This window comes from Rhinolophus sinicus, chromosome 1, assembly GCF_057876585.1.
Source record: "Rhinolophus sinicus isolate RSI-liver-muscle chromosome 1, RSI-T2T, whole genome shotgun sequence".
Classification (NCBI taxonomy): Eukaryota; Metazoa; Chordata; class Mammalia; order Chiroptera; family Rhinolophidae; genus Rhinolophus; species Rhinolophus sinicus.
This window is the reverse complement of record NC_142501.1, coordinates 178,263,238-178,277,521: the sequence shown is the minus strand read 5'-3', so window position 1 is coordinate 178,277,521 and position 14,284 is coordinate 178,263,238. Positions and strand designations below refer to the sequence as shown.

Sequence of the window (14,284 nt, the reverse complement as noted above, 5' to 3'; positions counted from 1 at the left end):
ATGGAATTTGACCCCTCCAAAGGGGGGAGGGGGGGAGGCGGCATTATTTTAAAGGTTTGGATTCTCTAACATAATAAGATATATAGGTATATTTTTCTAATGACTTTTTTTGGTCTGAAATCATTACACATATTTAAGAATGCCAGTTAATAGGGTGAACAATATTTGACTTTAGAAGACAATACAATCACAGTATATTCTTCAGAGAAGAAAACAATACATTTTTAAAATACAGTCATGGTCCAACATGGATGGACCTAGAGAGTGTTATGCTAAGTCAGACTGAGAAAGACAAATACCATATGATTTCACTTATATGTGGAATCTAAAGAGCAAAATAAATGGAACAAACAAAACAGAACAGACTCATACATACAGAGAACAAACTTACGATTGCCAGAGGAAAGGGCGTTGGGGGAGCTGGGTGAAAAAGGTGAAGGGATTAAAAAATAGAAATTGGTAGTTACAAAATATTCACCGGGATGCAAAGTACAGCATACAAAATAAAGCTAACAATGTTGCAACAACTGTGTATAGTACTAGGTAGATGTAGACCAATCAGGGGAATCACTGCAAAAAATATATAAATGTCTAACCACTACACCTGAAACTAATATAAAATAATATTGAATGTAACTGTAACTGAAAAAAGTAAATAAATACTTTTTTAAAAAGACATAGTCACTGTGTCTTCAATCATCTTAGTGTCATTTTCTAAATGCTACTATAGTGCCCTCTGGTGTTTGTTATTTAACATTTTTCCATCTCCTAGATCCCATTTGAGAAAAAGAATTCAAGGAGAGAATAACAACTTTCATTTACATCATAGTTGACATTTTTAAAAGTACTTCCATGTGTAATATTTTGTCTGATTCTCCAAAATTTTCACATAACCTTTACTTCTTGACTTTTCATATTCTTTGAAAGCCTTGCAGATAGCAGGCCTTCCAGCAATGCAACCTGTGAGGTAGGCAGGGCAGCGTTTATTAACCTCAGTGACTGAATCCTGTGTTACAGGGAAAACAGACAGTATTTTTCTGACTTGCTTATGAGAAAATCTTGAAGGTTATCTTAAAGATTGATGGTAACAGTAATGTCCTTGTTCTTAGGAGATACTTGCTGAAGAAGTTAAGGATGAATTTCATGAAATTTGCAACTTCCTTTCATATGGCTAATCAAAATGTGTGTGTGTGTGTGTGTGTGTGTGTGTGTGTGTGTGTGTGTGTGAGAGAGAGAGAGAGAGAGAGAGAGAGAGAGAGAGAGAGAGAGAGAGAGAGAGAATGTGACCAAAAAAAAATTTAATTGTTACATCTAGATGAAGGACATAGAATTGAGGTATTCATTGCCCTGATCTTCAAATTTTGAAAATGTGCAACTTTTAAAATAAAAGGTTGGGTCCCTAAAAATGGATGGTTTCCAATCCCAAACACAATAAGTAAATCATTTTTACAGGTATGACAGGTGGTCAGTCAACTTCGCAGGCCAATTTTTCCCTTATGGTTAAAAACAAGGTCTGCCTCCCTAGTCAGCTCTCTGGAGCATCACAGAATAAGTTCAGTCCCTGTGATAATTGAGGACAGCTGGCATGCCCCCTTCTCCCCTACCACCATGTCGTCTTTATTCCTAATTAAATATCTCTAAGTATACTTAAACTCAATATTCCTTATGCAATCTAAACAATATAGTTATTCTGAATAATATACCAGTAAAATCAGGCTGTATTTATATATTCTTTAGTCAGCCATCTCCATTGTTGACAAATACTGAGTTGTATAAAACCCCTAAATATTTCCTCTTTGGTATGCTATTAAACCCGAATGCTCTTATTCTATCACTTTAACACAAAGATGGACTATTTTTCTTCTCTGAAGTTTCAAGGTCTTTTGAGGTAGAAATTATAAGTAAATAAGGCATAAAATCATATAGAAAGATGTGGCAGTTGAGACTCAGGAGGGATATCTCAGCCCTGGAGGTTCCCCCCAGAGGGGTGGGGGACTCTAGCCCCCTGTCATGCGGGAGACCTGGCGGGGTCTCTGGTCCCGCTCCCCACACAAGAACGCAGGATATGGTGAGGCCAAAAAGGAACACTCATGGAGCCATAGGTAGGGGAGTCATACCACTATATTCTCTCTGGCGGCACTATACTCTCACTGGAGGCTGGATCCACACTGTCCACAAACCGCCATCCACACTTGCCAGCCCAGCCGCCATCTTCTTGCCAGCCCCTATTCTTTCTCTTCTCTCTGCTAGCGTAGCCACAGCAGTTATATTAGTGGCCAGTGGCTCACTGGTTACAGCTGACGGCCAACTAGCCACAGCTGATGGCCATGCAATCACAGTTGATGGCCATTTACTACCTGAGCCAGCACCTGTCTATGTGAGGCCGAGAGCCTGTAAACTACTTTCTGGGGCTCTGCCCCCACACTCCACCCCTACAGGCTCCGCCTCACAATCTACGCGACAAGCGTCTTCCGTGAGGGGCCCTGTGCGAGGAGCCTGGAGATGAATGCAATATCCTGGACATAGCCAGGCTCTCTGGGCACAGCCAGGGTTTCTCAGGGCACCACCAGTGCTTCTGGGCACGGCCAGACTTCCTGGACTTCTTAGGGTACCACTAGTTTCCCCGGGCACAGCCAGGGCTCTCAGGGCACTGCCACTCTCTGTGGGCACAGCCACACTTCCTGGGCTCGGCCAGGGCTCTCAGGGCACTGCCACTCTCTGTGGGCCTCTCAGGGTACCCTGCTGGAACAACAGCGACTCACAATCAAGGTACTTACATATTCTTAATGGCGGCCAGTCAAGACACAAAAGCAAATATCCCCCAGTTCCACTACATGGTGGTAAGTTCCCAAACAGTCAAGCTGTCCATTAAATTAGGGATGGAAGGCAAATTCCCCATAGTCCATAGTCATTCGCCAGGGCTGTCCTGGGGGTGAGGGACGACTTTGACCTCACCCTCATCTTCCATGGAGGACTCAGCAAGCCTTTCCTCCTGGGACAAGTCCCGCATCCAGGCTGCCTCAGCAGGAACTTCCCGGCCCACAGGGCCACAACGACCTTTGCTTTCTCCAGCCTATGCTGGTTGGGGAACCGTCCACATCTTTCCACCTCTCCACGGGGCTCCATTTCTCCAGCAGCTGCATGGCTTTTCCTGTGCTGGTGGGAGAACCGTCCACGTCCTCCCACCCCTCCACGGGGGTCCAGCTCTCAGTCAGCTGCTCCTCCTGGTCTTCCAGAGACTGAGTGTTCATACACACAAACTGCTCCACTGTCCTTTGGAGAGCTTTGGCTGGCACCATACCCTGCTCGCTGCGCCATTTGTAATGCAGGGAGTCATGCAGGGTCTCTGGTCCCGCTCCCCACATGAGAACGCAGGACATGGTGAGGCCAAAAAGGAACACCCACGGAGCCATAGGTAGGGGAGTCATACCACTATATTCTCTCTGGCGGCACTATACTCTCACTGGAGGCTGGATCCACACTGTCCGCAAACCACCATCCACGCTTGCCAGCCCAGCCGCCATCTTCTTGCCAGCCCCTATTCTTTCTCTTCTCTCTGCTAGCGTAGCCACAGCAGTTATATTAGTGGCCAATGGCTCACTGGTTACAGCTGACGACCAACTAGCCACAGCTGTTGGCCATGCAATCACAGTTGATGGCCATTTACTACCTGAGCCAGCACCTGTCTATGTGACACCGAGAGCCTGGAAACTGCTTTCTGGGGCTCTGCCCCCACCCCCCCCACCCCACAACAGGCTCCTCAGCCCAGTGTACTGATGCCAGAAGAGGAGCCTCCACAACATCTGGCTGTGAAAAACAGTGGGGATTCCAATTGTTCAGGTGGGTCGGAATGCTACAGGAAAACCAGACATCCTCTTAAACGGACCACGCACAGACTCACTCGCTTGGAGGCACACACGTTGGATTCTGCCAGAGGGATGGTGAACTGGGGGCCTTGGAGACATACAAGGGGGGGGGCACACTGAGATGTGTGACTTCAGAGGGAGGACTGGAGGATAGTGAGCATTTTCCCAGTGAGGGGTCCACCTTCTGTGCAGCTGGCAGGTGGGCGCCCTCTTGCCTTTGTTGAGTCTGCCCCCCACAGGCCAAATCTGAATCTGATTGGCAGAGCTCTGTTGCTCTGCCTGGCTGACTCAGCTGGGACCCCTACCCCACCCAACTAAATCTGCAGTGGAGAAGGAGTGAGAGGTTTACTTCTTCTCCTTTCCATGCTCCATCTCTCCTGCCAGTTGCTAGCTACTGCTTCAAGCCCCCTCCATTGTCCAGCCTAGAAAGGAAGCGAAATTTGGAGAAAAAATTACACTTTACATGACCAGTACTGTTGCAATAAGATATTGATGCCCTTCGGGTGTAGCATCTTTTATATACTGGATTCCTACTTGATTGGTTGATTTCTGTGGTTTTCACAAAGAACCTCTGCCCTAGTAGGGATCTTCTACCTGCAATTCCTTTATAGGAACAATTCTTTCCACAACTGGTCAATTAAGACTTTGGCTTCAGCCCTTGGCTTCCACCAGTCACCTTCTGTCTCAAGGTGGATCTCTTTAGTAAAGTTCCTCTTAAGATGATCTACAACTGTACCCCTTTGCAGGGTCCACATTTAGTCCATGGGAGATGCACTTGTGTCCTTGTCCCCACTAAAGCCTGTGCTACTTCATTCTGCAACCAGACATGTTGTTTCACCTGCTTCTGGCTTTAAATTTGTTTTCTCTATTTCAGATACAAGACTTTGAGTTTTTCAAGTTCCAGATAAAATGTCTGAAGCTTTTTGAGGGGTTTTCTTCTGTTGGCTTCAGATGGGGATGGGGGGGGGGTGCTTCCTTCACCCTCACCAAGAAGTAGGAAAGGCACATACAGCACACTGACAACTTTCTCCACAGAAATCCTCCCTCCCTCCCAACCATTTCTGCCCTTCCCCATGAATTCTTTGCTCTTCCTTATTAGCTTACAGATAAGAGAAGAGCTAATGCAGGCAAAAGAAATTTTCTGTGTCTTAGCATGTCCTACATAAGGTAGTCTAGTACCTTGCCTTAGACTACCGGGTAATTGTGGCACCTATATTGCTTGGCATTGGAGTTCTTAGCCCAAACTGTAACAATATCAAAAGCCCCATTATAATTTCCTGTTACATTTAACCATGGAATTGTACTTCTCTTGCCTCTCAGGTTTTCCAGAGGCTCTAGAGTTCCTGTCAGGAAAAATATGCTCAGGTTACTGACAATAATACATAACTTACAATATATTATTACCTACCAAAAAATACAAGGAAAACTTACTTCTTTGGAATAATAGAGCCATCCTGAGGAGTCTCTGACTCCCAATTTCATGATATGTGTAGTTTTTGAGAAGTAACAGGAAAAACTGCACAACACAATTCATAGCTGCAGCTGCAAACTATACAAGTCCACCTTCTCTGTATGCCAAGTGTATGTGTGCTTTCCCAAGAGAAAGGGTTTGATGGGTAGTTTTGAAACCTTGGTATTGAATAGAATTAGTACCAACCATTTCTGGCTCCCTCATGTTCAACCCACCTGGGGCTTCCTTCAGTTAGACAGTTAGACAGTTTCCTGTTCCAATTCATGGGGGTTGTTGCAGCAAGGGCTGTCTTTACCTGTCTAATGAAGTATGTACCCAAGCAATGTGAACGAGAGCTGGGATGTGGGGGAGGGCGCAGAAAACTGTGCACCTCAACATGTAGCAGACATTTATAGCTTCGTGAACTCCTTCAATTCATTCAGTACTTATTTTTCTCTCTTGTGAGCTTTGAGAAAATATGCTTCAATTTGTTTAAATCTGTTTGACTATCTGTAGTGTACACTGACTTGCCTGTACAAAGTCTAAAATGACTGGTCATTTTCACCTAATGAGTCCTTCAATTCAAAATAAATGACTCTTAAGAGTCAGAACTAGGTACAAGTCAGCGTGTCACTCATTGTTTCCTCCCTTCTGCTAGATGAAATGGAGAGCAAGGTAAGTAAAGGATTTAACAAAGGGTCTGCTTCAAAATGATGCCAGAAGGTTGAGGTTCCCCAGTACTTCTATATTTTGCTGCTATGTTCATTTTGTGATTTGTATTTGGAAAATATAATCTGTATCTCCTAACTGGTCAGGTTATTTTTAATATATACATTTTCTTTGATGAAGAATTTGGTGGATCATTTGCCCATTTTTTAATTGTGTTGTTAGTTTCCTTATTGTTGAGGGTTTTTTTTTTTTATTGTTAAGTTTTAAGAGTTCTTCACATACTTTGGAAAACAGACCTTTTATCAAATATACCTTGCAAATATTTTCTCCCAGTCTATAGTTTGTCCTATTCTCTTGACAGTGTCTTTCCCAGAGCAGTTTTTTTTTTTTATTTTAATAAACCCAGTTTATCAATTATTAATTTTATGGATAATATCTTTGGTATTGTACTTAAAAAGTCATTGCCATACCGAAGGTCATCCAGATTTTTCTCCTATATTATCTTCTAGAAATTTTATAGTTTCATAATTTACATTCAGGCCTCTGATCCATTATGAGGTAATTTTTGTGAATGGTTTAATTTTGTGTCTAGATTCACTTTTTTTGCATATGGATGTCCAGTTGTTCCAGCACCATTTTTAAAAAGATTATCTTTTCTCTATCGTATTTTCTTTGCTATGTTGTCAAAGATCATTGACTATTTATGTGGGTCTATTTCTGGGCTCTTTATTCTGTTCCATTGATTATTTGTCTTCTTTTGCCAATACCACATTGCCTTTATTATATCTTTATAGTGTAAGTCTTGAAGTTGGATACTGTCAGTCCTCCAACTTTGCTCTTCTCCTTCAGTATTGAGTTGAGTACGCTGGATCTTTTGCCTCTTTATATAAACTTTAGAGTCAGTTTGTCAATATCCACAAAATAACTTGCTGGGATTTTGATTGGGATTGTATTGAATCTATAGCTTAAGTAGGGAAGAACTGACATCTTGACAATATTGACTCTTCCTATCCATGAATATGGAATATCCCTCCATTTATTTAGTTCTTGTTTTATTTCTTTCATCACAGTTTTGCAGTTTTCCTCATACACATTTGCATATATTTTGTTGGATTTATACCTAGGTATTTCATTTTTTCATATGCTAATGTAAATGGTATTGTATTTTTAATTTCAAATTCCAATTGTCATTGCTTGTATATAGGAAAGCAATTAACTTTTGAATACGACCTTGTTTCCTGCATCCTTGCTAAAATTACTTATTCGTTCCAGGAGGTTTTTGTGGATTCTTTCAGATTTTCTATATAGACAATTATGTCTATATAGAAGAAAGATGAATAGAGACAATTTTATTTCTTTCTTGCCAATCAGAATACCTTTTATTTTATTTTCTTGTTTTATTGCAATAGCTAAGACTTCCAGTATCATTTTGAAAAGAAGTAGTGAGAGGGGACATTCTTGCCTTGTGCCTGATCTTAGTGGGATAGCTTCTAATTTCTCATCATTAAGTATATTGTTAGTTGTAGATTTTTTAATAGATGTTCTTTATCAAGTTGAGGAAGTTCCCTTTATTCCTAGTTTCCTGAGAGTTTTCACCATGAATGGGTGTTGGATTTTTGTCAAATGCTTTTTTTGCATCTATTGATATGATCATGTGATTTTTATTTTTTAGGTTGATGTGATGGATTACAGTAATTGATTTTTCAAATGTTGAACCAGCCTTGCATACCTGGGATTAATCCCACTTGGTCGTGCCATATAACTCTTTTTATAAATTGGATTCAATTTGATGATATTTTGGAGGATTTTTGCATGTAGATTAATGAGAGCTATTGGTCTGTAGTTTTCTTGTAATGGCTTTGTCTGGTTTTGGTATTAGGGTAATGCTGGCCTCATAGAATGAATTAGTAAGTGTCTATCTTCCTGTGCTTCTATATTCTGGAAGACTGTAGAGAACTGGTACAATTTTTTCCTTGAATAGTTGGTAGAATTCACCAGTGAACCCATCCGAATCTGGTACTTTCTGTTTTAGAAGGTTAGTAATTTCTGATTCAATTTAATAAATATAGGCCTATTCAAATGGTCTATTTCTTGTGTGAATTTTGGACATTGTGTCTTCCATCCATTTGCTCAGATTATCAAATTTGTGGGCACAGAGTTATTCATAATATTATTACTTTAATATCCTTTGGATGTCCATGGGATCTGTAGTGATGTGCCTTTTTAATTTCTGATATTAGTAATGTGTATTCCTCTTTTTTTCTTAATTAGCCTAGATAAAGTCTTATCTATTTTATTGATCTTTACAAAAAAGTTTTGTGTTTTGTTGATTTTCTCGACTGATTTCCTGTTTTCAATTTCATTGATTTCTACTCTAAATGTTATTATTTCTTTCATTCTGCTTATTTTGGATTTAATGTGCTCTTCTTTTTCTACTTTCCTAAGGTAGAAGGGTAGATGTTGATTTTAGATCTTTCGTCTTTTCCAATATATGCATTCAATGCTATACATTCCTCTATAAGAACTACTTTCACTACATCCCACACATTTTGTTGTGTTTTCATTTTCATTAGGTTCAAATACATATTTTTAAATATCACTTGAGATTTCTTCTTTGACTCATGTGTTATTTAGAAGTGTGTGGTTTAATCTCATGTATTTTCTGATTTTCCTGCCATCTTTCGGCTATTTGTATCTAGTTTAATTCCATTATGGTCAAGGAGCATACATACATTGTATGATTTTTATTCTTCTAATTTTGTTAAGGAGTCTTTTATAACCCAGAAGGTAGTCTATCTTGATGGACGTTCCAAGTGAGCTTGAGAAAAAACAAAAAAATTCTGCTATTTTTGGATGAAATAGTCCATAGATGGCAGTTATATCCAGGTGATTGATAGTGCTGTTGAGTTCAACTATGTCCTTATTGATTTTCTGCATGCAGGATCTGTCCATTTTTGATAGAGAATTAAGTCTCCAAATGTTATAATGCATTTATCTATTTCTCCTTGTAGTTCTATCCCTTTTTGCCTCATATATTTTGAAGCTCTGTTACTAAGCATATACACATTAAGGATTGTTATCTCTTCTTGGAGAATTGACCTCTTTATCATTATGTAATGCCTTTCTTTATACCTCAGACTATTTCTTGCTTTGAAGTCTGTTCTGTCTGAAATATAGCACTCTAGCTTTCTTTTGACTAGTATTAACATGTTCTATCTTTCTCCATCCCTTTACTTTTTAGTTTCTTTTTCAGTTACAGTTGACATTCAATACTATTTTATATTATTTAAGGTGTGCATCATAGTGGTTAGACATTTATTTAATTTATGCAGTAATTCCCCTAATTAGTCTAGTACCCACCTGGTACTATACATAGTCACTGCAATATTATTGACTATATTTTCTATGCTGTACTTTATATCCCCATGACAATTTTGAAATTACCAATTTGTATTTGTTAATCCCTTCACATTTTTAACCAGCCCCTCAACCCCTCTCCCCTCTGGCAATCATTAGTTTGTTCTCTGTATGTATGAGTCTGTTTCTGTTTTGTTTGTTCATTTATTTTGTTCTTCAGATTCCACATATAATTGGGATCATATGGTATTTGACTTATTACTATGTGTGACTTATTTCACTTAACATAATACCCTCTAGGTCCATCCATGTTGTCACAAATGGTGAGATTTCATTCTTCTTATGGACAAATCATATTCCATTGTATATATATATATACCACATGTTCTTTATCCAAGTATCTATTTATGGGCACTTAGGTTGTTTCCATATCTTGGCTATTGTAAATAGTGCTGCAGTGAATATAGGGGTGCACATGTCGTTTTTAATTAGTGTTTTGAATTTCTTCAAATAAATATCCAGACGTCCATCCCTTTACTTTTTATCTATGTATGTCTTCATATTTAAAATAAATTTTGTGTTGATAACATATATTTGGGTCCTGTTTTTTTATTCAAACTTACAATATCTATCTTTTAATTGGTGCATTGACTATTAACATTTAACATAATTATTGATATAGTTGGATTACTACTTATCATATTTGTTATTGTTTTCTATCTGTTGTCCTTTTTACTTGTTACTATTTTTGTCTTCCCCTCTTTTTCTGCTTCTCTGATGTTATGATTCCATTTTCTCTTCTTTCTTAGCACATCAATCATACTTTTTAAAAAAAAAAAAAATTAGTGTTTTCCCTAAAGTTTGCAATACATATTTACAACCAATCCAAGTTCACTTTCAAATAGCACTATACCACTTCACTGGTAGGTTTAGTACCTTACAATAACAAAATAATCCTAATTTCTCTCTCTCATACCTTGTAGCATTGCTCTCATTCATCACATTTATATATAACTATAAATCATCAAATATATTGTTGGTATTATTATTTTGAACAAACTGTTATCTGTTAGATCACTTAAGAATAAGAAAAAAAATTTTTACCTTCACTTATCCATTCTCCAATGCTCTTCTTTTCTTTATATAGATCTGAGTTCCTGACCTATATAATTTGCCATCTCTCTAAAGAACTTCTTTTAACATTTCTTACAAGGCAGGTATACTGGCAACAAATTTCCTCAATTTTTATCTGTCTGGGAAAGTCTTTATTTCTTCTCCACTTTTGAAGGATAAAGTCAAATACAAAATTCTAAATTGGAGGGCTATTTTTCCCCTCAACACTTTAAATATTTCACTTCACTTTCTTTTTTTGGGTTATTTCTCAGGAGAAATTGGATGTGACTCTTATCTTTACTCCTTTTTAGGAAAGGTGTTTTGACTTCTGGCTTCTTTCAAGTTTTTTTATCTTTGATTTTCTGTTATTTAAATATGTTATGCCTAGGTAGGTATAGTTTTTTTTTGTTTGTTTGTTTGGCAATTAGCCTCCTTAATGTTCTGGGCTTTTTGGATCTGTGGTTTGGTGTCTGACATTAATTTGAGGAAATTCTCAGTCATTATTGTTCCAAATATTGCTTCTGTTCCTTTCCCTTTAGTCTTCATATTCCCATTATGTGTATGTTACACTTTTTATAGTTATCCCACAGTTCTTAGGCATTCTTTTTCTATTTATTTCAGTCTTTTTTCTCTTTGCTTTCCAGTTTGAGAAGTTTCTATTGACATATCCCTAGCTCATAGATCCTTTCTTCAACTATGTAGAGTCTACTAATGAGCCCATAAAAGGCATTCTTTATTTCCATTACACTGGTTTTGATCTCTAGCATTACTTTTTGTTTCTGTCTTAGAATTTCCATATCTCTGCTTACATTTTTCCATCTGTTCTTCCGCGTTGCCTATTTATTGTCTTTTTTTCCCCCGTTAGAGCCTTTAGCATATTAATCATAGTTTTTTAAAATTATTGATAATGCCAACATCCCTGCCATATCAGTTTGATTCTGATGCTTGCTCTTTCTCTTCAACCTGGTTTTTTTTGGGGTTTTTTTTTGCCTTTTAGTATGCCTCTTATTAAGCCTTGTAGTTTTTTGTTGAAAGGCAGACATGATATAGTTCCTGGGTAAAAAGGTGGCTAATACGCCTCTAGTAATGTAGTGGCACGGTGTGGGAGAAGGGGAAGCTTTCTATAGTCCTATGACTAGCTCTCAGACTTTTTAGTGATCCAGTGCCCCCTGGATTATGAACTTGACAATTTCTTCTCCCTTCCCCCCCCCCCCACTCCCTCAGATGGTATAGGATTTCTAGAGGGGGCTGGAATATTTCCCTTCCCCAATGTCAGTTAAACTCTAAAACACTTCAGTAGGTTAAGCATTCATAAAATACTTTCTCTTGAGGGCAAGTCTTGTTAAGAACGGAATGCTGTGGTATATTTCAAAATGGTTTCTTTTTCCTTTCCCCTGCCGGATGCATAAGGGGATTCTTCTCCAATTTTCACTCTAAGAACCTGGTAGAACTCCTAGGGGTAAAAGTAACAAAAGTGTGAGGGCTCCCCATCCCCATGACTGGATCCCTCTGGAGTTTTTAACTCTCAGAATTATTTGCACTAAGTTCCTAACTGGAGTTTTTAACTCTCAGAATTATTCACACTAAGCTTCCAGCAGCTCAAAAATTACTTTTCACATTTTCCAACCCCAATACTGGTTCTCCTGGAGATGGCTTTCTGCTACAGTAAATTGTGATTCTTTGTATCCAGCTGTCTCTCCAATTCTGAGGCCAGCAGTTTGCCCTATGAGCTCACTTCTCTGATGGATTTAAAAAGAGTTTCTGATTTCTCAGTTTGCTCAGCATTTTACTAATTAGGATGGAGTGAAAACTTCCAAATTCCTTACACGCAAGACTGGAAATTATAAATCATCTATTATTGTGGTAAGCAGGGTACCACAAAAATGCAAGTGTTTCATCGCAGAAGATAGACAATATATCTGCAATAAGGAAAAGAAAATTAACTCTTTGCTTAAAAAAAAAAAAAAAAAAAATTTCCATCAGAAAAATGCTTGCTACAGTCCAGGCAGTTCTATTATGTACAAAACACTGGAATCACAGAAGAAAACAGTCCTCTGAGATCTGCTCTTACTGAAGTGGATCAGTAATGAAAATATTCAAATCTGAGCATCAGAAGACCTTCTAATATACCTGCTTCATTATCTCTCTAGTTCTGAGTAGCAAAAGTATAAAGTAACTTAAAACAATAAGGGCTAATATCTGGATGTGTGTATTTATAAATGTGATAGTGAATAACTAGGGACTTGCTAATGGATGAATGAGATGGGGGGGGTAATATGTGTGTATAAAGGCTAATTAGTTCTGAGCATTGATGAAAAGGTTTTACTATTGACCTCTGTATCTATGAAGGTTTCTACACTTGATGTGAGCTAGGATAAGAAAAATATTTTTTTAAAAAGAAAGAAAAGGGGCAGTCCTTTTAAGTAACTGCAAATGTTCCGTAAGGTTGAAGCACACCATATGGATGGAGAGATAAGCAGGAACCACATGATGCAGGGTCTGGCTGGCTCAGCTACAGGATTTGGATTTTATTCCTCTCAGCCCTTGAAGATTTTTAAATAGAAGAATGACATTTATCAACTTATAAACCACAGCATTCAAAAATTATTAAAGGTGAAAGGAAATGGCATGGATTGATGTATGTTTTGGAAAGATCACGAAGGGGACATTGGAAGTGCATTAGATTCAGGGGTCTGGCAACAGAGAAATCAGATGGAAGGCTTTTTCAGACACTCTGTAAGAAATGATGAGAGCCTGAACTAAGGCAAGAGCAGTGTGGAGAGAAAGGAAATACAAGATGTGAGAGGTATTTAGGGCTTGGTGACAAATTGAATGCAGGGGCTGAGGGAGAGGGAAAAATTGTTATTCCCATGTTTCTGTTCAGGGGAAGTAGGTACCACAAAAAGACAGAAGAAAGAGTACCTTTAAGGAGAAAGATGACAAGATGAGTTTTGAACAAGTTGAATGTGAGATAACTGAGATATCCTAATTGAGACAGATGTCCAATAGGCATCTGTACACCCAAGCCTGGAGTTTACTGGGAGCCATCCTGATTCATACTCTAGAAACTGTTCTTACATAAATAGAAGATTAAAGCCATAGTGTGGATAAAAGGGGAAAGTGAAGGGCAGGACTTTGAACAGAATTTTTGAGATTGCCAACCCTTAAGGTATGTACTAAGAAAAAGGAGCCAAGAAAAAGACTAAGAAGCAGAGAAGAGAGTTGTCTGTTTGGTAAAGCTATTTTAATAAAATTCAGCAGCCACAACAACCAGAATTTAAGAACAAACTGGCAAATACTCCATCCTCCTGCTCTCTGAACTCTAACCCACTCTTAAAACACATCAAATGCATCAACATTACGGAGACATTTGGCTTCCCCATTCCCCTCCTTACAAAGTCCTCTCCTTGTGTCCTATCAACACCAAAACTTCTCCTCACCCTTCAGGAGCAGCTAGAACAGGAGTTTAGGAAGTTTCCCAAATAGGTCCCCCTTTCTCATTCTCTCAGTTTCCCCTCTCGATGGAGAGTCCCTTGAAGGGGGCTTACTCTTATCTTGCATCCTCAAGTCGTAGCGTACACATACTGTATAAAGGTGCACCAAGACCACAGTCCTCTCACTGTTTCTCACGCGCTTCCGGTAAAATTCATAGCCCCTCGTCTTCCACATCGATCCTTTGTAAGCTTTCTGTGCACTGCCTCGCCTAAGGTTACACGGGGAAACCCTTTCCTCACAGAAGTTTTGGAACCAGCTGTCAGGACAGTCACGAAGCCCCCTCAACCGGCCTCGCGACACGCCTGCAGCCTCCAGGACGACACCACCAGCTCCA

The 14,284-nt window shown here is 39.0% G+C and overlaps 2 non-coding genes across 2 annotated transcripts; both read left to right on the top strand.

The window, feature by feature from the left end:
* Positions 1–12,533: 12,533 nt before the first annotated feature.
* Positions 12,534–12,613, top strand: LOC141570289 (small nucleolar RNA U2-19). Its single transcript, XR_012494294.2, has one exon. It is a non-coding gene; the product is annotated as a small nucleolar RNA U2-19 (small nucleolar RNA).
* Positions 12,614–12,758: 145 nt separating this feature from the next.
* On the top strand, positions 12,759–12,827 carry LOC141570288 (small nucleolar RNA U2-30). The gene has a single exon (XR_012494293.2). It is a non-coding gene; the product is annotated as a small nucleolar RNA U2-30 (small nucleolar RNA).
* The last annotated feature ends 1,457 nt before the right edge of the window (positions 12,828–14,284 follow it).